Source organism: Canis lupus, chromosome 23 (genome assembly GCF_003254725.2).
Source record: "Canis lupus dingo isolate Sandy chromosome 23, ASM325472v2, whole genome shotgun sequence".
NCBI lineage: Eukaryota > Metazoa > Chordata > Mammalia > Carnivora > Canidae > Canis > Canis lupus.
The window spans coordinates 52,390,302-52,418,055 of NC_064265.1; the positions used below are offsets into that span (position 1 = coordinate 52,390,302).

The 27,754-nt window shown below is 55.0% G+C and overlaps 1 long non-coding RNA gene across 1 annotated transcript; it reads left to right on the forward strand.

Moving 5' to 3' along the window:
* Positions 1 to 13,165: 13,165 nt before the first annotated feature.
* Positions 13,166 to 27,255, forward strand: LOC112678685 (uncharacterized). Its single transcript, XR_004808724.2, has 3 exons — positions 13,166 to 13,580; positions 26,069 to 26,178; positions 26,377 to 27,255. It is a non-coding gene; the product is annotated as an uncharacterized LOC112678685 (long non-coding RNA).
* The last annotated feature ends 499 nt before the right edge of the window (positions 27,256 to 27,754 follow it).

Sequence of the window (27,754 nt, forward strand, 5' to 3'; positions counted from 1 at the left end):
CTGACCAGGAAGCCTCGCTTTGTCTTGGCCAATTGACACAGCTGCACACTCGGTAAATAGACTCAGATGTTGAGCTTTTGTTTGAAGGATCTTTTCAGATTAATGCAGAGAGAATTAGTTTTTAAAACTTAAGCCGGGGCCAGGATGAGTAGAATGGGGCTGCGAGCCATTGAATTCACGTCCACAAAACGAGACCGACTGTCTTACGGGGTGTTTATCCCCTGTTCCTTTAGGAGGTAGCACCGAGGGGAGAGCCTCCGGCTCAGACCATTGTGAGGAGAAGATCTGACCAGTGATTACCCAGCCCGGCTCCTTCTCCCAGGGCACAGAGCCCCACCCTGGCTGAGTAAGTGCGATTACGGCAAAACAGTGGTCCACAGTTGATTTGGGTTTTCTCATTCCCAGGCCACAGGAGGTTCTGATGAATCGTCCAAGAAGATCCATGGCCTGAGGCAAAGACACTTAGGGCAACAGCCTGGACTCAGCGCTGAGTCGTGTCTCAGATCCTTCAGATTTCATCGTTGACACCAATGGATCCAGCCCCCACCCACCATCCACCACCCGATGCAGGCCCCCACACACCACCCATCCAGGTCCCCCACCCACCACCCAATCCAGGTCCCCCACCCACCACCCATCCAGGTCCCCCACCACCACCCATCCAGGCCCCCACCCACCACCCAATCCAGGTCCCCCACCCACCACCCAATCCAGGTCCCCCACCCACCACCCATCCAGGCCCCCACCCACCACCCAATCCAGGTCCCCAACCCAACACCCATCCAGGTCCCCACCTCCCACCCGATCCAGGCCCCCCAACCATCCAGCCCCCATCAGGCACCCGATCCAGCCCCTACCCTCCACCCGCTCCACCCCCACCCCCCACCCGCTCCAGCCCCCACCCAGGGGCTCATTCCCAAACATCCCCTGCTGGATCACAAGAGTCAGATGCAGATCCCACAAGGGGCCAGGCTCTTGAGGAGAGGACCCCCCTGGGCCTACCTCATTGCACTAAGCACAGGCTGAGAATCACATCGAGTTTGTGACTAGACGCTAGCACCGGGGCACCTGGGTGGTGGTCGGTTAAGCAGCTGACTCTGGAATTCAGCTCAGGTCTCAACGTCAGGGTCCTGGGACCGAGCCTCATGTCAGGCTCCTCACTGCCTAAGTTCTCTCTCTCTCTCTCTCTCAGAAATAAATACATTTAAAAAAAAGATGGGATCCCTGGGTGGCGCAGCGGTTTGGCACTCACTTTTGGCCCAGGGCGCGATCCTGGAGACCCGGGATCGAATCCCACGTCGGGCTCCCGGTGCATGGAGCCTGCTTCTCCCTCTGCCTGTGTCTCTGCCTCTCTCTCTCTCTGTGTGACTATCATAAATAAATAAAAATTAAAAAAAAAAAAAGAAAGAATGAAAGGAAGAAACCAGAGTCCTATATGCCTTTGTGAGACTCATGGGCTCGTCTTCCTCAAACTACAGGTCGGGGGCGATCGTTCCTCTTTGCTAACAGCCCCGCACAAGCAGGGAGGCAGCGCAGCACCGCGGTCGCCAAGGAATGTCCGCGTCCGACCTCGAGTCCCAGATGTGCTTCCCGGGGCTGTGAGATCTTGGGCGATCCGAGTAACTGAGGCACGGTCGCCTGCCCCGGGTGTCGCCGGGATTCCTTCTCCCGCCTGAGCACGGAGGCTCAGGGCTAGGGCTCCGCGCATCCCGGGGCGCCGGTTCTTCCTTTCAGATCCGGGCTTTGCAAACCTCGTTTCTTCAAGTACCTGGAGGGGCTACCGGGTGGGAAAGGCGCCTGGCGAGTGGTCACGTGTTCGTCGGAAGCAGCAATGCGCCTTCATGACACGGGCCAGGGGCTAACTCCCCAGAGGGGCGGTGGGGCCAGCTGCGGGGCTGGGCGCCCATCACCGCTGCGCACCTGCACCTGTGGGAGTCGGGAGTCGGAGCCGCCCGGAGGCACAGCCGACGGCCCTTGGAGGAGGTGGCGCCTTCCAGACCCAGGGCCGGTGGGCGCTCGCCCTGGAGGTCGGAGCAGGATGCTTGGCCTGTGCTTTATGGATGCTCCGGGGCACATCCTGGGTGCAGCACCCTGTGCCGAGGAGTCAGGACACCTGCAGGCTCCCGACACCCCAGGACCACGTGCAGGTGACCGTCCTGAGCCAAGGCTGCAGGTGCCACCGTGTCATGGCTTCCCAGGAGGAAGGTCTCCGCCGGGCCCTGCCTTGGGGTGCCTGGTGGAGACCGCGTCCCCGCGGGACATCGGGCGGGCTGGTGGCCATCCTAGAGGGCTCACGGCGCAAGAGGAGTCTGCACCGCAGGGAGCAACAAGAGAAGTCACGGTGGGTAGAGCGGGAGGGTCTGACCTAGACCCCAGGGCACTGTCTGGTGTGACGGCTCCACGCTAGAGCCCGGGGGAAGGCGTCTCCTCCCAGGGGCCTGGGCTTGGCCCCGCTGTCCTGGAGCCCCTGCCTCCCCTGTGCACGGGGACCGCCCCGTGTCCGTGCACCGACCGCAGGGGGGCACCTGCCGTGGAACCGAGGAACCGGCGGAGTCAGGCAGGTCACCCTGCAAGGGCCGTGCCACCCGGCAGCCAGCACCAGGGTCTGCGAGGTCTGGCCTGGGCGGCCCAGTGACGAGCATCCTAGAAGCCGACGGCCCCTGAGTCCCGTGTCGCGCAGAGCAGACTGGGTGACTGTGGCCGCGGGCGCCGCGCTCAGACCTCTGTAACATTTGGCTTTGAAAATTGGCCCCCGGGGCCACGTCCCCTCTGGGCAGCTCGACGGGGACAGGGCAGGTACAGACCCTTGCCACCGCCCCTCATCCAGGTCTACCTTCCTGCAAAGGGGGCTGGAAGATGCAGCGCGACGTGCGCCCGGGGAGCCGCCTGATGGCTCTGCCGCAGTCTAGTCCCCTCGCAGGCCCCGCTCCCTTGGACCCGTCAGAAAGACAAGCAGCCCGAGGCCCGGAGCAGACACAAGAGGGAGGGAGGGAGGCCGCTTCGGGCGCCTGAGGGCAGCTCTGCTCTGCGGCGGGCAGGCCGGGATGCAAGCCCACTTCAGTTTGTGAGCCAGTTTCCCTCCAGTGTGGTGTAGACGGCTGCACGTCGGTCATGGGAAGGACACGGCCTGGGCCTCCCAGGGTGAGGCCTGGAACCCCCACTGGCCCTGGCATCGCCCGCAGCCCTTGCTCCCCCTCCTGCCCCGGTTCCAGCCTCTTTTCCTGGGCAGACTCCAGAGGCTGGGCTGTCGCACGGCCCGACGCGTGGGCCTGGTGCCGCGCCGGGGCGCTGGGGGCTCAGGTTACGGGTGCGAGCAGCGGCCCGGGGGCCTGATGGGGTTTCGGCCCCGCCCGCGCCTTGGCTGGGTGCCTGGCCCGGCGCCCGGCGTGGCCCCCGCTATCTGCTTTCACCAACGGGAGGCCCTGCCCTCTGAATAGAGGACGGTCTGGGGTGAAGAAGTAGGTTCGGGGCTCCCCGTCGTCTTTCGGGCCTGAGCACCCATCCCGGGCCAAAGCCGGCTGCCTCTTTCCCGAGGAAGAGAGACAAGACAGAGGGCAGACGGGATTAGCACGGAACCCCTCGTTAATGGTTTTATTGCAGGTTAAATAAAATGTCTCAAATAAAACTACGGGAGACGGTCTTTAACCTTCCTGGGCTGTAAATATGTATTAACTCAATTACTATCAGCAATGAAGGCCCCAGTTTGGGAACAGTGACCTGAGACCAAAAAAAAAAAAAAAAAAAAAAAAGACATTATCATCCTGGGAAATGAATCCGGAATAAAAGGAATTTCTTCCACCTTAGCTAATGAGCAGCTGTATAGGGATGGAAATGAAGGCCTCTGCCTGGGAATTGCTTTTGACAGTTCGTAGGGGTGGAGGAGAAAAGGTTCGCCTCCCTGTAAAGCCCTTGGAAGCACATTAGGGACATTGTTACAATGCAAATGAGGAAGACCGTTGTGTTTGGGTGGTTTATGGGTTTAGTAAAAGGAGTAACATTTCAATTAGTGGGGAAGGAATGAGAACTGGGCTCAAAGAGGCTTAATTGGCAACTTGGCTTTCCCAGGGGACTTTGAAGTAGCATCCGCGGGCGCGGGGGAAGGTTTTGGAGGTGGGTGGAGAGCGGGGCAGGGATAAGCCCCTGGACTGGGCTGGGCTGGGCTGGGGGGCGGGAGCGGGCGGGCAGGGTGCCCAGGAGGTAGGCCCAGCCGCACCCGCAGGCGGAGCGCGTGGCTCCAACCTTCAACCCCGACCCTCTCCTCTCTCCAAGCAGGCGGGTCTCCCGGAAGCCACCTCACGGGCGGGCGAGGACGGCAGCCCGAACCTGGCCCGTGCGGGGTTTCTTTTTCCTTCTCGAGGGTCCCTTTTGCTAGGTCTCTAGGATCAGCCCGGAACACGCAGGAGCTCAGCTCCTAATTGCTGTGAGCTCCGGGGCCCACCACGGTGCAGCACGTATGCATGTGCACGTTCCTGAGGCGCTACGGGTCTGAGCGCTCCCACGGGGCCCCAGGGGTGCAACAGGTGGCTGTCGGGGTCGGCCGGCCCTCCCGGACTTCGCAGGCTGCCAAGGCCCTACCAAGTGCATCCTCGAGGAGCTGTCTCTGCTTGCGGGCACGGGCACACGGCTTCGTCAGCGCACCTGGCGTCCAGGGCCTCGAGGTGTCATCTCTCCATCTGGTCATTCACAGGACCCGGTGGATTAAAAAAAATAAATAAAACTGTGGAAAAACCCTCCGAAGGAAATAGAAAGACAACGCGCCAAGATGACTGTTCGTGATGAAGTCTGGTAGAAAATTCAACCAACCCTGTGTTTTGGCCGACAGAGAGCAATCCGACCAGGGCGTTGGAGGCCCATCAAGCCCAGGCTCCTACGAGGCAGACTGGACTCCCTGAGCTTGGGGGAAAAACCAGAACCAAGAACATCCAGGGGACCCCGTGACCCCGTTGGTTCCCTCCATGTTGACTTTGGAAAGACCAAGCCAGTCTCCCTGCCACGCGTGCATTTGCAGATGTGGACTGGGTTTTGCAGGAGTCCGACCAACGCGCCCTAAACCCCGCTGGAAGCCGTCACCCCACACGCAGGCCCGGGCCCGGCTTCCTCCCTCTGCCCTCCCCTCTCCCGGGTGGCTTCTCCTGGAACACTGGCTCGTGTCTCCGGAGCCTGCGGTTTGGGAATTGCTATTCGCCAACTACAACAGGGCCCAGAGAGTTTACTTCGGATCTAAAACGGGAGCCGGACCCACCCTCTGAGTGAGGCTCACCCCCTTGTAGGTGGTAGGTGTGGGCTGGCGGCTGCGGCTTTGCAAGTGAACCTCCTCCCACCGCGCGGGCCTCGGTCCTGCAGGGCGCCCAGTCCCCTCCCACATCTCCTCCCTCACTGCTTCCTTGGGATGGAGGCCCAAGGCAAAGGGCCTGCGTGTGCACCTGCCCCATTCCTGCACGGCGGGCAGGCCGGGCCCCCGAGCCGCTGCTGTGGCACGTCCAGTCCCCGTGCCGCTGCGGGGAGCAGAGCCTGAGACAGCGCCAGTCCTGGCAGCCGCCGTTGGGTGGACAGATCCTGCCCCGGGAGGCCAGTTGTGCACACGGTGAGGCTCCTGGGGACCCAGGCGGGCAGCACCGACCACGGGGCGGGACGGCCCAGAACCCGTTGTAAGTGCCACACTGAACCCTACTACAGAGTCATCCCGACATCCCTGGCGAGGCACGCATGACACACGCGAAACTGAGGCCCCGACTGCTGAACAGACCCAGGCAGCCGCCTCCCGGGGGCGGAGGGCGCAGCCCAGACCCCAGCCCCTGCGCGTGGCCAGTGCCCGTGCCCTTCGAGTAGCGGGAGTCCCTGCATCTGCGTCCTGTGGGTTCTGCACCCGCCGGGGCGGGAGTCAGGTTACAACCTGCAAAGGCATCCAGCAGACACACGCCGCACGGCTTCCTTCCGCTGGTGGAAAAGCAAGACGTCGTCGTTAGGGACGCTCGCGTGGCGGATGGAGCCCTTGCTCGCTCTCCCCTGACCTCTTGGGACGCCCTCCTTGTAACCCGAGCTGCCTCTGCAGGGCTTTGGTCAAGGTCCCGGAGGAAATCCTAAAACTAGACCATTAATCTCAAAAGGCGCTTTTCAGGGTCCACAGTATTTCCATCCCTGACCTCGCACGACCTGTTGTTGCAAAAAATGGTGGCGTCTATGACCCTGGTTTTATGATGAGAAACTTGGTTTAATTGAGTTGAGAGCAGTGGCCCCGAGCCACACTCCTCAAAAGAGGCTCAGGGGACCCAGAACCGGGAGCGGCTACGACCCAGGCCGGCACCCCTGGGTCCGGCTCGCTGCGGACTCCTCCCCTTCGGGGGACGCCCTCCCTCTGGGACATCCGTGTTCCTTGGCGACACGAGGGCTTGGGGGGTCGCGGCGGGCACGGCCCCCGTCCTGCGGGGATGAGCGGGACCTCCAGCCTCCCGCGGCGCAGGAGCAGAAGCGGAAACACGTCAGCCTGTCGGGTTAGGGATGGGGACAAAGGCTTTTCATCCATCCTCCTGCTTGGGAGCGCCCTCCAGGACATCGGGATGAGCTGGACTGCTATAGGGGGGGACGAGGGGGTAAGGCGGGGCCACCCCGGGCTGCGGTGTTGCCAGTAAGGGAGGCGACCAGCTTCCAGAGACCAGACCCGCGGCCTATGAAACCCCAGGAGGATAAGGAAGGATTACTGCCTCACAAATGTCTCCAAAAAAATAATAACAAAAAGCCTACAAGAAACACGGAATGTGTGGCGCTTCTCTGTGACGCAGGGGGCGCAGGAACCCTCCCTCGGAATCGCCTGATATTAAAAAAAAAAATTTTTTTTTAGGAGAGAAACGGGTTCTTCTTGCACAGTCCTCTCTCCGTGTCTACGAAGCTCTAATACCTTCCTGTGGAAAAGTCCAGGAAACCCTTGGATCCGGTCGGAAACGTGCGAGCGCGAGGACACGCTCGCTGGGCGAAACCTGCCTCCGGGTCAGGCCCGCACCCGCGTGTCCCGGGCCGCTCCTCGGTGTCTGCGGCCTCCCCCCCACCTCTGTCTCGCTCCCTCTCGTGAATGAATATATTTTAAGATTTTATTTATTTATTCATGAGACACAGAGAGAGGCAGAGACATAGGCAGAGGGAGCAGCAGGCTCCATGCAGGGAGCCCGACGCAGGACTCGATCCCGGGACCCGGGGTCATGCCCTGAGCCGAAGGCTGATGCCCGACCGCTGAGCCCCCCGGGCATCCCCGCTATTCTTTTTTTATTTTTAAACTTTCTTTTATTTTTATTTATTTTTATTTTTTTATTTTTAAACTTTCTTTTTTTTAAATTTATTTTTATTTTTATTTTTAAACTTTCTATTGAGGAATAACCTACATCAAAAACTGCCCAAATCTGAGCTGTGTTGAACGCCCGCCACCTTTGAACAGCACCCGGCAAGCAAGCGGCCCTTCTCTTTTTGAGGCCAGAGGCGAAGTTGTGCTCATCTTTGCGGCTGGCGCAGTGGGGCCTCGCCGGCTCCCGGGTGCTTGCAGGATGAGTCAGCGGCTGCTTATCTCCCCGTCTGGGTCTCGCTCTCTCCCACTCACTCGCCCTCTCCGGCAGTTCCCACGTCACCTGAGCGGCCCAAGCGTGACTCGGCATCCCCTGCCCGGCCTGGGGAGCCCGAGTGAGGACCCTTCGCAGGACGGGGCAGGGCCTGCCCCCCAGCATCCCGCTGGCTTTGCCACTTGCCGAGAGATCCGAGGTGTCTGAGTGCTCACGTCGGCCAAGAACAAAAGGAGCCGCTGGAGAATCACACGTCTCAGCCTTTCACGTTCCATGTGAGATGACGTTGGCTCATCGATCTGGCGCTTGTTCCGTGCGAGGCAAGCGGAGCCCCAGCACCCGGGACGCTTTCCGCGCTTACTTCCCAGGGCTGCTCTCCTGGGCCACGACACTGTCCTCGTTGGACAAATGAGGAAACTGAGCCAACGCAGCCGGAGTCGAACCCCTGTGGCCGGTTCCCGAGCCAGTGACGGTGGACGGTGACCACCCTTCCTACGGGCCCCGGGGCCCTGCTACCAGCCGCATCAACAGTGCTCGGTGACACCCCGACCTCGAGGACTCTCCGCCTGAGACCGCGAACCCGGGAGCTTGGATGCTCGGGTCCATCTGTAGTCGGGCCGCGGGGGCAAGACGAGAGCGGGGCCGATGAGGCCTGCTCCAGGGTCCCAGCCTCCCCCCCCATGGGAGCCGGTTCAAGGTTACCCAGGGCTGGGGCCTGAGTTCTTACGGCAGATACGGAGTCAGAGCCCCTCGTTTATGTCCTCCCCCCGCCCACGCCCACGGGCCTTACTCGAAAGCAGCGTTTTGGGGAGATTCATGATCCTGGAAGACAGGAGCACGGACGGCGGCCCCAAAGCATCCTCCTACCTGCGCTGAACGGTGCAGCCTGCCCGGCGGGCGACACCCCGGAAGGCCGGGAGGGACATCCCCCCGGGGAGCCCGCGGCCGGGGCCGAACACGGAGCCACCCCGTCCGCAGCCGGGCCCCCAGCCAGCCGCTCCTGCTCCTCCTGCTCCCGCAGCTCCGCCGGGCCCTGTTTACACTCCGCTCACCAGCCAGACCTAACCCCTGGGGTCGGGATCCGCACTTAATCCTGTTTCCGTATATCCTCTGGATCAATACGTGTTCATACGAGTCATCGCTGTGGGTAGGAACCTTGTTTGGGGAATTCTGGGTCCTTCGGGTTTGGTGCCAACAGGGGGAAATACGGAAAAGGAAACCCAAACATTTACAAACATCCCTGAATGTTTGGTTCAGGCTGCCCTGCGTAAATAAGACACAGTCCAGGAGATACAAACTTTCCTAAGACTCACTTATTTTGTCCCAAATAAAGTTTGGCTTAAAAAAATAATAATAATAAAAAATAAAACAACCCTCCCCCCCTGAAACCCTCTCCCCCCCCAAAAAATAAACCCACCCAGGTCACCAGTCTCTGTTTCTGTCTTGCTTCTCGGGCCCATAAGATCTTTTTCATGCACTTTGCTTCAACACTATTGTATTTCTTCTGTGCTTTGAAACGGAGCCCCTCTCTTTGATGGATTTTAGCAAAACGTGCTTTTGTGTCTCCCTAATGAACTTTCGCTTGGAAAATGCCCCAAACCGGGAAGATGCTAGAAGTGGGACGATATTTTGTTTAAAGCAGAGAGAGAGACCCTGTCTTCTGGTCCCCTGCTCTCCGGCCCGCCCCCGAGGAACAATCAGCCAAGAATCACAGATGGGATCATTTACGGTCTTCCTTGCAAGCTCCCCAGCCCTTCCAGGCTCTGTTTATTCGGTCAAAGTCTTCAGACCCACGGGGTGGGCCCCTCCCGACGGCCCCATCTTGCCGGCGCTCGGACACCCTGATTGGGATTTAATCTGTGCCGATCTGTCAGAAAGTGACTGATGGAGAGGCCTCTTTGTGCCGCTGGGTGGTAAACCTGAGAGGACGCAGAAGTCCCCGTGGGGTGGGGACTCTTCAGGAGCCCCGGCCGCCTGGGCTGGGCCGGCTGGGACAGCGGGCCTGCGGCAATTACGGCTCCACAGAGGGGAAATCCACCCAAAATGGAAGACAGCTTGGCGCCACCGTGAAAACCCCCTTTGGTGGGAGTGTTGCTAATTAATTTATTTATTTCAACCGTTGAAAAGGTCCCGCGGGGGACAGTTTCCTAAAATCGAACTGCATTAGCCTTCGGAGTCAGAAGGAGAGGGGAAGCCGGCGAGCAAGGAACCCCAAGGGCGCCCGAGGTGCCGGGGTGGGTGGGTCCTCGGGGAGACTCGAGCCGCGGTAATCGGGGTGTTTGTGAGCAAAACCGGGTCAGGCCAGGCGGCCTGCGGCGATCCTGGTGAGGGTCGGGACCGCAGCCCTTGGGCCTCGAGGAGCCCGTGTTCTCCTGGCCCAGCTCCTGGTCCCCGGGGGCCCTGGCCAAGCCCGTCCTGGCGGCTCCTGCTCTTCTGCGTGTCCGTCTGTCCAGTGGGACGTGTAGGTCTGTCTTGCCAGGGTTTGCTGTGGGTGTGGAGGGAGACCGCGGAGGGGACGCTGCTGCGGGATCCCCGACACGTGGTGTAGGGACCCCGGAGGCAGGGACCCCGTCCTCCGTGGGGGCCAGCCGGTCGTCACCCCAGCCGCGCCAGTGGCTCCTCATCCTTGCGCTTTGCTCCCAGCGTTGGCCCCGCGTGGAGCACCTGTGCGCCCCTCCCCGTCTCCCTCCGTGTCTGCAAAGCCGCACCTGCAGGACGCTCCATCCAGGCATGGACCCCTCCATCTACCGCCTCTGATTTTCCTGCGACCCCCCCGTTCCTGCCCCGCGTCCCCGAGCCTGTGCCCTGGGGACACTCACTGTGTCTAAGAAAGGGGACGCCTCCCCCCGGGTGCTGGTGAAGAGCAGCGACTCACAGGCCTCGCCCTGCACGGGGCTGTGCTCTCACCTTGCAGTCCCCGCGGCTCCGGGCGGGACCCACGAGGGTCCCCACGAGATGCTCCGCTCTCCCCTCCCCAGCGCGGTGCAAAGCCAGGGCCACCCACCCCCGAAACCCTCAGCACCCAGCGGGGTGTAACCTGCGCAGTCACTCGCGACGTTGCCTCCGAAGCCATGAAAGCACTACGAGGCCGTGCGGCTCACCTGTTCCAAAACCTAAACATGCGGCACACGCAGGGCGCACGGGACGGCCGGGAAGATGCCGACTCCGACAGACCCGAGTCGAAGCAACGTGAAGGGGAGCCAGGCCGTCCGCGGCGCCACAGCAGGAGCAGGGGACGGGTGCCGACCCGCCCGCCCACCGAGGAGTCCGCTCCGGGAGGCCTGGCCCATCGGGGTCCCCAGACCCACCGGATCGACGCGGCCCAGGATCCAGCTCACAGCTGGGGCTTGGGTGGGTTAGTGAACTTCTTTGAGGCCATTTGTGGGGACAAGCGAGGACGTATGCAGGACTCCAAGGTGGCCCCACAGCCACTTCCACGGGGCCGGCAGCGGAGAGCAGGCGTCACCCCTCCCCTGGTTTCCACTGCTTCTCCATTAAAAACGGGGAGAGGAGTCTCTGCCGTTTGCACAGTGGCTGTGCAGCCCGGACGTGCGCGGACACACGTGCACAAACCCAGAGATTCGGGACTCCGCGGCCGAGAACAGGAGGCCACGGGGTGAGGAAGGGGCAAGGGGAGTGCCCCCCAGGCCGAGGGAGGGGCCTGCCATCCCCCCCGTTCCGACCTCCGGCCTTGGCTGTGAGAGGTAGTTTCCGCTGTAAGCCCGGCAGTGGGACCCCAGGACCAGGGCAGGCCCCGGCTCCTCTTCCCGGCCCAACCAGTTAGACGGCTCCCAGCTCCAGGACCGAGTCCTCCTACGCTGAGCCTCAGATGCCTGTTTCATTCCCAAAGAGCTTCGCTGTGGTTCTGGCAGCTTCTCCCGCGATCTCGTTAGGGACCTGCTGACGGCCTGTCTTACAGTCGGGGCTGCTGGGACCACCAGCGAGCGACCGTCTGTCTGGTCCTGCAGGGAAGCAAATATTCGTGGACCAGCTCGAGGGGAGCAGCGTTCTGCAGGGGCAGGGTGGGGGGTCGCGATGGATTAGGAACAGCACAGTAGGGGCGTCCGGGGGGCTCAGGCCGTGACCCCGGTCCCGGGATCGAGTCCCCTGTCGGGCTCCCTGCAGGGAGCCTGCTTCTCCCTCTGCCTGGGTCGCTGCCTCTCTCTCCGGGTCTCTCATGAATAAATAAATTAAATTAAATTTTTTTAAAAAAAGAGCACCGTAATATACTTTTTGAGGAGCCCACGGTGGCCTTGTCACTGCTTCCGTCTTTCTGCCCAATGGAAAGCGGGTCCGTAGAGCTTCCCTCCAGTTCTGCTCATAACGGGGCCTAAGCTGACCTCGCCTGGTGCCCGACCAGGACCTACACACCCCGGGTCCAAGGAATGAGCCCAGGGGTCAAGGACCTTGTGACCCATTGCTGGTTTTGCCGCCCCAGCTCTCCTGCCCTCACCCGGGAAGTGGGGGCACCCCCTCCTCTGGGCGGGGTGGTCCCGGCCCCCGCAACACGAGCACGGAGCACGGGCATGCACGCGCGGGCGGGAGGGGCCATGCAAGTGCTAAGTGGTGAAGTCATTACCGCCCTCGTCCTCCCGGGTTGTCAGCGCCTGGAGGTGGGGACCCTCCCAGAGCCCCAGGAGAATGGGATCAAAGTGTCCGGCTGGTAGGAGCCGAGTCAGCTGCGGTGGCCGCGCCTGGAACGGGCGGCCCCGGGGAGAGCAGCCGGGAGGAGCTCTCCCGGTGGGTAAGGAATGAGTCCCCGTGGGGAGGAAGCAGGATGCATAAAGCCCAGGAGCCTGATGTGTTTCTGAGATCAAACAGAGCAGCATTGTACCGGGGTGTGGAGCTGATGTCAGCGTCTAGGATGCTGGTCGGAATCGCCCTGGTTACGCAGCTGGACCGGAATAAGGCAAGTCTGTATCTGAACTCATTAATTTTTACAACCAACTGAACTGTTCTGCCTTTTTTGGGGGGAGGGCGTTGCTGGGGGAGGCGGTGCGGGGGGAGAACAAGGGAAGGAAGGGGAGAGGGAGGGGCGCTACGTATGGAACAGGGGGCTTCCCAGCAGCAGACACTGTCCCATTATTCCCAGCAGACCTCCGGCCGCTGGACGCTCAGGCCGGGTGGCCGCGGGAGGGGAGCGCCAGGCCGGGGCCAGGGAACGTAAGGGTAATTAGGGCGGCACAAGCCGCTCCTAGGAGCTCGAGTTATGTCACTGTTTCCATTATACGCCTCACTTTTTGGGGTTTATAACGGAGCTATAAAAACTCACGCCAGCTGAGAATTTGGCAGACCGGGTCGCGGCAAAGGAGGGACTGTTTTTTAATTCAACTCAGCTGCTCGTAACTCGGGCGGGGAGCACGTCGCGCGTCGTCGGGACGGTCGCCGGGGCTGGAGAGCTCTCGCTGTGCGGTCCCCACCCCTGGGCCCCCTCGGGTCCCCCTGTGCTGTCACCCAAGAGGCAGCACCGTGGAAACGCGTCTCTCCAGCTCCCTGAGTGGGGGGTGTGCAGGCACCCGGCCACGGACGCGCCTGACAACTTGGCGGTGCTCCGTCCGTCCCCCGGGAGGACATGCTCACCCCGTCCCTGCAAAGGTGCAGAGCACTTCACCCGAGCCGTTGATCCCAACAAATCCGGCGCTGGGGGTCACCCATGCCATCAGGACGGGGTTTGACCTGCCTGAGAAGCCCCCCTCCCCGAGGTGGGTTCGTTGGCCCCTCAAGCACAGAGTTAAAAGTTTCCTCCGTATCTTATCCCGCAGCCACTGACTCGGTCCAGCCCAGATCCCCCAGACCTCTAGCGAGCCAGGGTACGGGACATCCCACGCACGGCCTTCTGCGTCCTGTCTCCCCTTTGCTTTCCTATCCGCTCTTTTCCCGTCGCACTTGCTTGCCGTGTTGTATATAGTTCACCTCTCTGTGCACATTTTATTTCCACGTGCTGAACCCCGCTGACAGAGTCCTGTGCTTAATAATCTCTACCTTCTCCGAAGCGCCAAGCCGTGAGTCGGTGCCAACCCGGATGAACTCCGCTCGGTAAGTGTGGGCTGAATGAGTCGGCCGAATAATTCGTGATGACAATCAGAAGCCAGGCGGCCGACAGCAGAGGTCCGGGGAGGGCTCAGGGCACACAGGGGCTTCTCAGTTCCTTCCTCCTTAATAGAAGGGATAACAGAAGAACACGTGTATTAGTCGGAAGATGTAGTCAGGACGGTTGGCGCTATAGGCCTCTGGGGAAGCCACCGACGTGTAACCAGGAAGCGTGAGTGGGAATCTAAGCCATCCCGCTAGAGGTGATCTGCATTTTTCTGAGCCTCGGCGTCTTCTCAATCATATGAGGTCGACATCACCTTGACCCCCAATGTCACAGGATGGTAGTAGGTTGTATCAGTTAAGAGTGTGTCTGGCTGCAAGTAACAACAAATCGTTGCGGTGCGTTCAACGAGCAAGAGTGTCTTTCTCCCACAGAAGAATGAGTCCGGTGGGCAGCGCGAGGCATGAACCGCGGTGACGCCTTAGGTCACCCAGGTCCTTTCTGTATTTCTGTCTTGACATCGTTGCCATGCCGGTTCTCTGCCTCACGGGGCTCGTCTTCTCTTGGTCACAAGGTGACTCCTGGAGCTTCCCCACGTGTGCACATTCGGGAAGAACAGGCAACGGGCGGACGCCCTTCTCCTTGTGAGTCTTTCTCGTCCCATTCGTCCTCGCATCTCTGGACGCTGTGGGGCACCGGCCCACCTTCAGGTTAGTCAGTGGCCAAGGGAGCTGGCGTTTCCATGACTGATGGAGCCCTGTCATCCTACATCTCCTGGCACTGAGGTAGAGACACAGCCAAGAGTCTCTTTGTGACAACAGATCAACTCAGCAGGGAGGAAGGGGGCAGGTGGACGAGCACCCAATAGAGTCTGCCTCATGGTAAAGCAGATAAAGCCGAGCTCCTCAAGGTGTAGCAGCATCAGCAGCACCTGGAAATTTGGTAGGAATGCACCTGGGTGGCTCAGCTGGTTCAGCATCCAACTCTTGGGTTTGGCTCGGGTGTTGGTATTGAGCCCCGTATTCTGCTCTATGCTCAGTGTAGTCTTCTTGGGGTTCTCTCCCTCTCCCTCTGCCCCTCACTCCCTGCTCATGCACACAAGCACGCGCACCACTCTCTCTCTAAAAAAAAAAAAAAGAAAGGAAGGAAGGAAGCAAGGAAAGAAAAGAAAAAGGAAAGAAAAGAAAAAAGAAAAGAAATAAAAGGAAAAAAGAAAGAAAAGAAAAGAAAAAGAAAAGAAAGAAAAGAAAAGAAAATAAAAAGAAAAGAAAGAAAAGAAAAGAAAAGAAAAAAGAAAGAAAAGAAAAGAAAGAAAAGAAAGAAAAGAAAGAAAGAAAAGAAAAGAAAAGAAGAAAGAAAGAAAAGAAAAAAAGAAAAGAAAAGAAAAGAAAAAAGAAAAGTGTCTGGCTCCACCCTGGACCTGCTCAATCAGAAATTCTGGGGCAGGGCCCAACAACCTGTGTTTTAACAAGTCCTCCAAAGGATGCTGAAGCTCACTCAGGTTTGAGAACCACTGGGATAAAGTTGAGAAAAAAACTTAGCAACCAAGCTGGAGACTCAGTGATGTTAATGAAATGTCTTCTTCATCAAAGCCCTCCTGTGGGAAGAGGAGAGGAGAAGAGGGAGAGGGAGAGGGAGGCAGGGAAGGAGAAGCAGGCAGCCTTTACTGAGGTGGGCAACGTCCCTGCTGCCTGCCCCTGTCTCTTCTCACTTAATCTGAACAAACCCCGTTTTCACAGATGAAAGGTTACGTGACTGATGAAGGACAATAGCTCAGATTCAAATATTGGTCTGATTCCAAGTCAGTGGACTTCCGACTGCCACACCTCAAAGGGAACAGTCCTGGCAAACTGAGAATAACTCCATTTATGAAAATGGGATTTAAGAGTAAAATTCACCGCTCCTCTACTGGGCATTCAGAGCCCTCCAAAATTTTGCTCTGATCTACGTTTCTGCCTCCCCTTCACTCCATCCCCACCCCCACCCCCACCCCCATACCCTTCCCCCAGCTCAGAGCCACGCCTGACGCCTCCCCGTTCCTTGGGCTTTGCCAAGGCCTCAAGGGCTTCAAGGCCTCAACTCTACTCCTGCCCTCTGTGATGCCCTCCCTTCCCCTTTCTGCCTGTTGAACTTTATTCTTTGTAAATGATTAAACGACTAAAACTGACCCTCTATGTGTTCATGGTACAGTCCATAAAACCAGCTTGGCATTCAATAATTGCGCAATAAACGGATGCAAGGATGCCTGCTTTGAATTCCCCTCCTACCAGGAGGCACCTCCAAGCTTTTCTTTCTAATTCCACAGCATTTTGCTTGCATTTCTGATTTCTCAAATCTGTCCTGTGATAAGATGATATATTTGCCTCTGTCTCCCAACCAGCGTGTGAACCCCCAAAGCCAAGGTGTGGTCTCACTCATGTCTTTATCCTCTCTAGCACCCAGCACAGGGTCGTACATGCAGTGAGCACTCAGAAACCACACGTAGAGGATGGAACTCTCTAACATGAAGTGTCTATCTGTACATTTCAAAGAACTTCAAACAACTGTATTTTTCAACTAGCTGATGAATCCTACCATTTTTAATGCACAAAAGCCTGTTTCATGCGAATGCTGTTGATGGAGAAGCAAACCTTTCCTTTGGATCATTCTAGTAGATTTTACCTTGCCCAGTGCTTAGCTAATCCAATTCTGAGAATACAGCGTCACCGCTGGATGTTGAAACAGAGCCATTTTGGGAAGCTGAGCGGAAAACCTCCCAGTAGGAGTTATTTACGCACCTGCTGGATTGCCTATAATAAATGAGACTAGCCAACTCATGGTACGATCCCCCAGCACACTGTACCCTGGCCATTCCCTCCCTGCCTGCATTTACTGGATGACTTCCAAGAATGTTTGGAAATTAAATATATTTTGCAGCCTCCAGAAAGTATCACGGGACAACGTTAAAAGTGATACTGAGCTGTAGATAATTGCATTTATTTAAAAAAGTCTTTAGAAGAACACCTTTTTACAATACATTTTGAATGTTGGGGGAACAGAGAGTGAAGGTTAGAAGGAGGGACCAGAAAGAAGGTATGAAGGTGGTTGCTAAAATCCAGCACTTTCTAGGCAGAAAACAGGAGAGGCTCAAAGAAAGCGTACATACATAAATATCAAAACAGGCAGAAGACTGTGTTCAATTATTCTCTCACTCTTGTTTGCCTCCTTAGGCCCTTGTCACCATATTCTGGACATTCATTCCAAATAACTGACCAACAAGGACTTACTGAATACCAGCCTATGAGATGCAAAAGAGAAAGAACACCAGAAGAAAGACTACCATTTCTGACATTTTTCTAGCTTTTAAGAACTTAAAAATGCTTTCAAATACTTGATCTCATTCAACCCAATCTCATTGTACAGATGAGCAAACCGAAGAGGATATGACCAGGACCATATGGCATATAGGTAACTGAGTCTGGGCCCATGCATACATGTGCTGACTCTAAGTCCTGTGCTCTTCACTCTCTGCCTCTCTGCCACAAAGACAAGGGCTGAGCTTTTTTTTGTTTGTTTGGGATTTTTTTTTTTAAGATTTTATGTATTTATTTGAGAGACAATGAGAGAGAGACAGAGAGAGAGAGAGAGAGCACAAGCAGGGACAGCAGAGGAAGAGAGAGAAGCAGACTCTCTGCTAAGCAGGGAGCCCAACATGGGGCTCGATCCCAAGACCCCAGGATCATGACCTGAACCAAAGGCAGATCCTTAAGCGACTGAGCCACCCAGGCACCCCAAGGGCTGTTTTTAACAAATGTCTAGGCTACAATATACACTCCCACAATATGATAAACTTTAAAAGATATCTTTTACAAATTCCTGGGTGAAGAAGCATTAGAGTTAACTGTTTAACTTCTTCCACTAGGTCCTCACTGAAACAACCCAGAGAGGAATATAGAAGAAAAAACTTTAGGGAAAGGGAGTATAAGTACAGGACAATATGCCTTCCATGTGGTGAAAAGTGTGGTGCCGTCCTGTCCAACATGGTCCAGGTGGGTCCAGGTGAAGGGGCATCTCACAATCTCACCTCCTGAGAAACAGCAGTGCTTATAAGAAGTAAATGGCAAGGACACTATGAGATCCCCACCCTGCATGGTGCATGACTGGTCCCCTTGCAATTGTGAATTTTTAAGGGTCAGAGGCACTAATGACAAAGGTGCTGGCCCAGAGGAGGCAAAATTTACAACAGCATAAAAGACACTTAAAAAAAACCATAGCTAATTAAAATTTTCATTAAAAGCAATAAAGAAGAGGCACTTGGGTGGTTCTGTCCGTTAAACATCTGCCTTCAGCTCAGGTCATGATCCCAGGGTCCTGGGATGGAGACTGGGGTCAGCCTCCCTACTCAGCGGGGAGCCTGCTTCTCCCTCTCCTTCCTGCTCATGCTCTCTGTCACTATCTGTTGTTTGCTCTCTCTCTCTCTCTCTCTCTCTCAAATAAATAAATAAAATCTTTAAAAAATAATAAGATCTAAACATTTTTATTTATTTAAGAGAGAGAGAAAGCAAGAGAGTACAAGCAGGAGGGCAAGCAGCAGGAGAAGGAGAAGTAGACTCCCCACTGAGCAGGGAGCCTGGCACGGGGCTAGATCCCAGGACCCTGGGCTCATGACCTGGGCAGAAAGAAGATGTTTAACTGACTGAGTCATTCAGGCACCACTCAAAAACTCTTTTTAAAGCATTAAAGAAGAGAATGGGCACGGCAAGAAGTCAAAGTCAGTGGTAAAGAAATTTGAAGAACTGCCATGGAATGAGGAAGAAAAAGACAGGGGGATTGAAATAATGAGAGAAAAATTGTCATACCTAAAGAACATCTAATACAGAAAGCACAGATCAGAGATGTTCCTGGGGAAAGAAAGAGACACAGAACAGAATCAGAATAAATAAAACAAACAAAATAACCAAAAATATAAAAGAAGAAAACTTTCCTGAGCTCATCTATCCATAAGGCATCCATCAGCCTCCTGTGACAGAAATGCAACACCAAAATTAAAAGAGTCTGGGAAATATAGTTTTTATTCCAAGCAGCCATGTGTCCATATGAAAATCAAGAATTATATACGTAAGGAGATTATGGATTGGGGGAACCACAACCAACCTCTACCATAACTGAGTAAAACATGCATATTTGCAGATAAAAAGACCTCACTGAGTACCCACAAAATTACCTCAAAGACTTCAACTATGAGATATATTCAAGTCCAGGAACAACAGAAGAATTTCACAATTATCCAGGCAAGAAAAAAAATAAAAAGCAGGAGCTAGCCTGCTTAGTCCTATAACTAACATGGGATGACAATAGTGACATACATATAGTTTTGAGTATAAAAGTTAGCAGTCAAGAATTCTGAACTCATCCAAGTTGTCATTCATGTTTACAGGAAATGTAGGAGGGCCCCTGGGTGGCTCAGTGGTTGAGCGCTGCCTTCGGCTCAGGGTGTGAACCCGGGGTCCTGGGATCGAGTCCCGCGTCGGGCTCTCTGCATGGAGCCTGCTTCTCCCTCTGCCTGTGTCTCTGCCTCTCTCTCTCTGTGGCTTTCATGAATAAATACATTAAAAAAAATCAACAAATACACACTTAAGTTTTGTGCCTTTTATTATTCATAAATTTCACCTCAAAGGGGGAAAAACTGCAAGCAATTAAACTCTGCTTAATGATATTTGCACTGAAGATTTAGGGGGATGTACAGTGACATCTTCAACTTACTTCCAAATGCATTTTTTTTTAAAAAAGATGGGCTGAATGGATAGATACACAATAAAGCAAGCAAAGTAGAACAGCAATAGTGGAAATGAGATGCTGTATATGAGTGTTCACTAGAATTCTTCCAACTTTTCTGTAGTTTGAAAATTTTTATAAAACAATATGCTAAGAAAAAAAAAAGCAATACCTAGATCCAGAATCCCAGATTAAATAAATAAAATAAGAAACTGAGTGAAATAGGGTAGAAGAGGAAAGTAACAGTGTGTTTGTTTCTTAACCTGACGTAGGAGACCGTTGATAGGTAGCATTTTTTTAAAAAAAAATCAGTAATTAGAAAAGTATAGTTTCCCTCAGATATGTTTTAAATTATCAAAGCAATTCAAATAGAATTTTAAAATAGGACCCATACAGTCTCTATTACAGAAAAAAGGAAAAACAAACATAGCAAAAAAAAAAAAAATTTAAGAAAAGAGCACAAAGTAGTTTAAAAAAACGAAATCATAAGCAACCTGACTAAAGTAAAAACTCACATAGTAACCATGACAATAAATATAAATGGCTTAAACTCCTATATTTGAAAAACTAAACCTACCAATATGCTATTCACCTAGAGCAAACAAAGGAAAGTATCAGACTGAAGGAAGGATAAGCTGGCAAACACATCACTCATATAAACACACCATCAAAAAGAAATCAGGATCACAATTTTTCCATCCAAGTAGAACAGTGAAATTTAGATAAATACTGACAAAGTGAGCAACTCAGAAAGAAAACGTAATTGTCACGAACCTTCTTATGCCACGTTATACAAAACAAAAATAAATAAGAATTCCTAGAGATCCAGAGGAAAATTGATAAAAATGCAATAGTAACAGGAAACTCGAAGATCATGCCTTTGCTCAGAAAGGAAATATGCGTCAATAATAATACGACCCTGACTTAGGAAGCACCTGAGGTGTGTTGCACTCAGCGTAGAGTTGATCAGGACTTCAGGACTAGAACTTTGCTCATTCTAGAAGCTGTATTTCCTTAATGAAAGCAGGCCACGCGCAAGCTTCTTTGGCATCACGCACGCACATTTACACTTGGCCTACGTTGTCTATAAACCCCACCTGCCTATGTGCTGCAGATGCAGAGACCTATGAGAGAGAGAGGTCACTCTCTACGTGGGAGATTTAGCAAAACTCCAGAGCCATAAGGTCTAGAGAAGTTTCCATTGCTGGTTTAGAGGAAGAAGAAATGATGTGGGCTATGAGACCTGGAAAAGAGGGATCCCTGGGTGGCACAGCTGGTTTGGCGTCCTGCCTTTGGCCCAGGGCGCTGATCCTGGAGACCCGGGATCAAATCCCACATCGGGCTCCCGATGCATGGAGCCTGCTTCTCTCTCTGCCTGTGTCTCTGCCTCTCTCTCTCTCTCTGTGACTATCATAAATAAAAAAAATAAAAAAGACCTGGAAAAGATTTCTCGTAACTGTTAAAACTCTGAGATGCTTCAAAAAGCAACGAGTCCTCGTAAAAGATCAGGATGATAGAACAAGGAGTTTTGGTTCCTAGGGCTGGATCCTGCTTCCACAAACAGAAACGAGGGAGATCGGAGAGGAGCAAGGTTAAGGGAAAGTTGAACAGGTGGACACGAGCACATTTCGAATGTGCTATAACCATAAGATAGGCCGTTGGAGGTGCTTCGGAGGCTGTGGGAAACGTAGAACAGGATCTGGCTGGAAATGTGGATTGGAGAGGGACTCTCACCAAAGTCAATTAAAACCATGATTTGGGTTACTGGTGGGGAAGATGCAGGATTAGCAAAGCCCACAGAAGCCGGATGATGGAGACCTGGGAAACCCGGCAGAGAATTCTGTGCATGACGTCATAGCAACGTAAGGCCCACGAAGGTTTTGGATCAGGGAAGTGGTTCCAGTTATCAGGAAATCTCCATTTTGAAGCCAAATTTTGCCTCCCTACACATCTATCGGCAGCTGTGCTTCCTCCGCCCTGTGGGGTAACCCAGATTGCATCTGCTCCCCGCTCCATGTCGATCGACGACGGAAAAGCAGCAACAGCCTTTCACCTTCGTGCAGTTAATAGGACTAGAAGGGGAAGACATAACGCACTCCGAGAAAACCACATTAATCATCAACCCAGGAAACTGGAACTCTCTACAAAACCATTGCTATAAATTCAATATTTACATAAAAATCTGGACGTTCAAGTTCTTGTTACCACAGGGAAGGAAAACATGTAAAGCTACTAGAAAGAGCAGCCCGCTTGCTACTCAGACTCACCAAATCCTTGAGTGCAACATCCCCCCTTTTCAGAGAGGACAACTCAGCTGCCAAAAGACCGTCGGCGTCTTGATCAATAACGTGTCCACGCGATTTACGATTCCCACTTGGCCATTCCCGTTTTTGAGTTGAAGAAACCGTGGCCCCGAGGGCACAGTGACCTGCCCGATGTCGCACAGCAAGCAAGCATCCAGACTAATAGTCGCGCCCAGTTTGCCCTGCGCCACGACCACCCCGGCCAACCGAGGGATGCCGGACAGGCAGGGAGGGAGCGGGAGAAATGGCTGTGTTCCTGGTCTTACGTGTCCTTTGGAAGGATGAAAGCCCCAGAGGATGTGGAAACTGCGTACACCCACCTGGGTTTTGGGTGAAGTCGCTGGGACCCGCTCTACAATTTCTACAAAAGAGATAGCATCTGCCAGCTTCCCGCCCAGGGACCTTATTACAAGTGGGGTTTGGCTCCTGGGTCAGGATCTCAGGGTGGGGCCCTAGAACCCAAGTTCCTCCAAAGCAGGGGGGCCACTGAGGTTTACATTCATGAGCAGTGAACACGTGATGAGTGAATCCAGATCTTGTCCTCCGGCCTGGGGTCAAACTGGGCAGGGGTCATCCTCCAGCCTTGGGTCCCCAGGCCCTTGTGTGCCCTTCCGGGCCCCGCTCATTGCTCAGCTCAGCCCAGAACGGGTCCTCCTGAAGGACATCCCTTGGCTGGTTTAATTTCTAAAACCTGTCATAAAAGCAGCTCTTCTCTCCTAATGAGGTAATTGGTGCCATAATGCCATTAGGAAGGTGCCCCTGGCGTGCGGCTCAATTAAGAAAGGTGCATTAAATGATTTACATTTCTTTATTTAGCTGAAACTCTTGCTCTAGACTTGCTAAGGAATATGATGCAATGAGCCAGAGGATGGGGCTCCTTAAATCCTATATGCAGCTTTCTAATGGATGCATTGTTCTTCCTCACCCCACTGTCCAATTTTTCTTCTCCTAATGCTGGAAACAGAAAGGGGGGGGGGGAAAACCTACTCAAGTGTCAAGAGGCAAAAGGAAAAACCTGCATGAGACTGATTCTCAGCCAGCAGGCACACTGACCTTCCCGAGGGACAGGGCTCTCCACGTCAGCTGTTGCCCTTGGGGTTTATTCTGGGCTTCAGGCTGGACCTGGAGCCCCGCAGAGCCCCCTAAGGAGGGCCTGGCTGCGGTAGCCCCGGCCTGTGCCACCCGGGGTTTTTTGCAGGAGCCCAGGGAGGGCCTGGAGGATGGGCCACGGGCCAGCAGTCGCGGCAGCAGCTCCCGAGAGCTCGCTGGAAATGCAGAAACCCAGGCCCTGCCCCACCGGATGAAATCAGACCTGGATTTAACAAGCCCCTCAAGGGATCCTGAGGCTCTTTGAAATTTGAGAAGCGCCGGTCTGGATCCTTCCAGAATAAATCAGAACTTCCCAGGTTGCCTCAGAGAGCTTTACCCGCCGGGAGCCAGCCCATGCCTACCCCTGGTGGCCGCGGTTTTCTTAAGGGTGACGCCATTCTCATAGGAGAAAACCTCTCTTTCTCTCTCTCTCTCTCTTTATTTTTTTTTTTAAAGAAAAAAAAAATCCCCAAGTAACAGAAAAGACCAAGAGAGAGTTTCTGGATTTAAGAAGTTCAAAGCCCATATTCCATTGACTTGCATAACCAGCAGCCTCCCCTGCATCACACCCGGGGCCGCCGCTCGGTCCGTGCCAAGCCACAACTGCATGAAAAGCCAGAAGAAAAACAGTGTTTGTGACACAGGGAGGCAGGAGGCCAACTTCCAAGCCCGGGGAGCCACTGCGGGGAAGGGGCAGGGGCAGGGGCAGGGGCAGGGGAAGGGGCAGGGGCAGGGGCAGGGGCAGGGGAAGGGCCGCGGAGGTGGCTTCCCACCCGACGCCCCCGGAGGCCGGGCCCAGGGTCAGAGGCACCCGCAGGGGGCACCACGAGGAGGCCCGGGGAGCCGGTGCGGGACCCCTCGAGGCCCCCCACGCGGCCCCGCCGTCCCCGCTGTCCCCGAGCCCCCAGCCCCGGACGAGCCAGCGCTTTCTGTTCACATCTTCCCTCCCTGGGTTTTTCCGCTCGTCCCCCCCGCAGCCAGGAATCTGCTCTTGGTCGCTGGGAGTTTGAGGCCTGAAGGTTCCAGAGATGAGTGAGATCACGCGGCATTATGTGACCCTGCCTGGCTTGTCCCACTTGGCCCGTCCCATGGAGGCTGCTCCGCTGGCCTTGCCCCTGTGACAAGCCTGCGGCCACCAGCTCCCAGCGGCGGCCACCAGCTCCCCGCGCGGCCAGCGCTCACCATCTTCCCCTTCAGGTACACACAACCCGACTCGGGAGTGAAAATAGTGTCCCTTAAACCCAAGGTCTCCCTCGACACCCCGAGAATCTCGGGTCCCCAACGAGCTCACCTGCGGTGGGGGAGCTGGCTTGTGAGACAACAGTCGGCCCCCCAGCCCCTTCCCCTGCTGCCTGTAGACGGACCCTCCCAGGGCCAGTGCAGCGCCCCGAGGTGACTCCCAGGTGACCGTCGCGTCCCCTCAGGCCTAGGCCCCCTGCTCATTGGGCCCAGGAGGGTGAGCTTTGCACCCGGGCTCCTGGATCGGCCCCTCCGCCCCCTCCCTCCCCCGCTGTCTTCCCTTAGGTCCCAGGCACCCTGTCATCTTCCTGGCGAGGGAGCCGAGGGGAGAGGGCTGGCCCCCCCCTCCCCAGGCGGGGCGAGTGACTGCGACGTTTCCATGGCACTGCGCTCCGGGACCGCGGGCTCCCCTCGTGCGGGAGCGTCCCGGAATGTCTCTTTATTAGGTGTCTGCAGAGGCAGAGCTGTCCTGATGCCAGCGCCCCCACACTGAGGACTTTATTAGATTTTTAATTTTCTGTCTGGGTGCCCCCGCGGCATCACACTTTCCACGGCTGCCAGGGGCCCTAAGCGGCTTCCTCGGCCCCCCCATAACGGGAGAGGTTTTGGGGCCTCTAAGATAAAGACGCTTTGTGTCTGGGCGAGGCGCTGAGGGGAGAGGGAGAGGGAGCCCCTGTCCCGTCCACGCGGGGGCCCGGGGACTCCGCTGGGGCCTCAGGCCCGACGCCTGGCCTGCCCCCCCCACCCCGGGGACATCCTGGTACCTGTGGTGGCGACCCATGCACCAGGACTGGCCTGCGTTCCCGGGGGCTCTGCCCACAGGCTGCCCCGGGCAGGTCCCCCGCGGCCCAGGCCCACCCTGGGCGGCAGCTCCTGCCCAGGCACACTCGGGTTGACCAGGCGACACCCCCCCCCAGCCCCGGGCACCGAGGGTCTAGGCAACGACCACCGGCTGGCAGAGGAGGACCCACAGGCCCGGCGAGCCCCGAGCTCAGCCTGCCGGCGATTTGCTCCCGGTGCGGCCTCTAAGCCTCCCTTTGAGGAGACCTTATTTGCAGGGTGAATGCGAAAGCCCCAGAGAAGAAAACCCTTTGGTGATGCCCGCCTCGGGAACAATTTTGCCTCTGAGAGCAAGTTGGTATTTGGGGTTAATCCCTCTGTGGAAACACTGGGTTGAAAGCCCAGGGGAGGTCAGGGGTCTGATTACGGCTTCTGTTGACATATAAACTTCCTGGGCCCAGGAGACAATCGCAGGGGTGGGGGCAGGGCCCGCGGAGAAAAGAGAGAAAAGAAGAATTTTTTTTTAATTAAATGGCCTTCTCTCTTAAAATTACAATCAAGGAAACAAGGTGGGGCTTGTGGACTCAAGCTTCGATTTCCTGCGCAGGTGCGAGTATTTCTTTCATTTTTCAGTTAAGATGGACGTGATGGGGTTGAGGTGTCTTCGAAACAGAGTTGGAAATGAAATGCGGACGTATATACACGCACCTATAAGGTGTATATATGATATAAATGTGTGTAGGTATGTTTCAAGAAAATAGGTATATTTAAAGAAAAAAACAAAAAAACAAAAAAACCAGGAGGAAATGCCTTCAGGTATCTCCTGAGAACCACAGGGATGGTTTTGTTGTGTATTTTTGGTTTGCTTTGGTTTGACCAGAGAAAATCATCACAAAGACTCTACAATAGGCAGATAAGCTAGAAACAATGGTGTTTAGGCCAATTAAAAAAAAAAAAAAAAACAAAACAAAACTGCGGTAAACACATATATTCAACAGAAGCCCAGTGACAGTATTAAAGACAGAATTAACACTTTCAAAAGAATTACAAGAAAAAACATTTCTTGCCTATGCTCACAAAAAGGCAAAGCAAGGCTATGCAGCCGGGGGGTGGGGGTGGGGGGATGCCAACGTGGTTATCCAAAAAAAAGCAGTTAATTTTTGAGATCTATAATGGGAATCCTTTTTAAAATTGAATCAGAGCTTGTTTCAATTCAAGTATAATTAACATACAGTGTTATATCAGTTTCTGGTAACTTGAGCGATTTTTAAAAACGTTAAAGACAAAATACTTTTACTTTTTTTTTTTTTTTTTTGGACAAAAAGACAGGGTGTCAAGAGTCCGTCCCAGACTTCTTTAAGAACATTAAACAAAATATCCATGAAGAAACCGGAAACCCTATTGTTTGGGACATCTGCAACCAGATAAAACTCAGGTATGTAGGATTTAAATCTGAAAACGTCCCATAATCGAGGAGAGGTTCCCCAGGCCTGACGACTCGTTTCCTTTTGTGTCTCTAGCTGGTGAAATTTTTTTGAGGCTTTTGCAAATATTAAAGATGCTTCTTCTCCCCGTTTACTTTGTTAAATAAAAAGGAAACCATTTCTTTTTTTTTTGTTTTTTTGTTTTTTAGCATTTCTTTTAAGAAGTGGTCGCTTCTCCACTTTGAGTCTCTGGCCGAAGAACCTTGGAAAGCCAAGCATCGGACGTTTCAAAGATGAATCTGTCCACAAAGTAGCCAAGAGAAAGAAAAAAGCGAACAAAAGTTGAAATCAAATCCTATAGGCCATTAATTGCCCCTTCGAAAGACTCAAGAAAATTTCTTATTCTTTCATTTTTCTCCATAAATCCTATAATCTCCCCAATTCATCAGCGACTTGGTTCCCGGCCTTGCCCACTTGGCCTTTTTCCTTTTATGTCTTTCATCCCCTAAATGAGAATGGTTTCTCGATGTTCTCTAACACAAATTCCTTCAGAGCATCCGACGGCGGGCAGGTGGCCGTTTCAGTCGCGGGGGTTCGACCAGCGGCCCGCCCCGCAGACCACGCGAGCCCGCGTCCGGGAGGGGCGCCAGTCCTCGCTCTCAGGGGCGCGGGGATTTGTCACCCCCTCGCAGGCTGAGTCCCGGCCTGGACACAGGGGAGGGGGTTCGGGGCCCCCGGGCAGGTATCAGAGGTTGTCAGAGGGCCGGGGTGGGTCAGGGGACGTGAGACCACGTTGCAGGGGCAGGAGCCTGACTGTGACCCCTCTTGGGCTCCGACATGCCCGGGGGCTGGGCCCTGAGGTCTGCCGTGGGCAACGGTCAGGGTGACTCCACCATGTCGTCCCCGCACCAGGACACCTCCGAGGGTAAAAGTGGGGGAGTCTGGGGATCCCTGGGTGGCGCAGCGGTTTGGCGCCTGCCTTTGGCCCAGGGTGTGATCCTGGAGACCCGGGATCGAGTCCCACATCGGGCTCCCGGTGCATGGAGCCTGCTTCTCCCTCTGCCTGTGCCTCTGCCTCTCTCTCTCTCTCTGTGACTATCATAAAAAATAAATAAATAAATATTAAAAAAAAAAAGTGGGGGAGTCTGTTAGGATCAGGGCGGGACAAGCCTACATCCGAGCCGGGGCCTCTCCGGGCAAACTGGGGTGAGGCTGACCTGAACTACGGGGCCCCCAAAGTCTAGGGGACACAGCTCGGCGGCGTCAGAATGGACTCGGGCGGATTGGTCCCTTGGCCCGGGGCAGGGAGCAGCCGGGGGTGGCCGTGGGCCTTCCTGCCCCTGCCCTCGCTGAGCACTAGCAGAGGCAGGGTCTCAGAGGGCCGTAGGGCTTATGCTCCTTGGCCCCATTCCTTCTGCCTCCTCCCACGGCTGTGACCACCAGGAGGTCTTGGGTCTGTAGAACCACCTAGAACAGTCAGACGAACACGGCTCTAAGCCTTGAGGCCCAACGTGGAGGGAAGGCTGGACCACAGGCCACTCTGCCCTGGGAGATGGAAGCCAGGGGGTCCGTAGGAGCTTCCTGTGC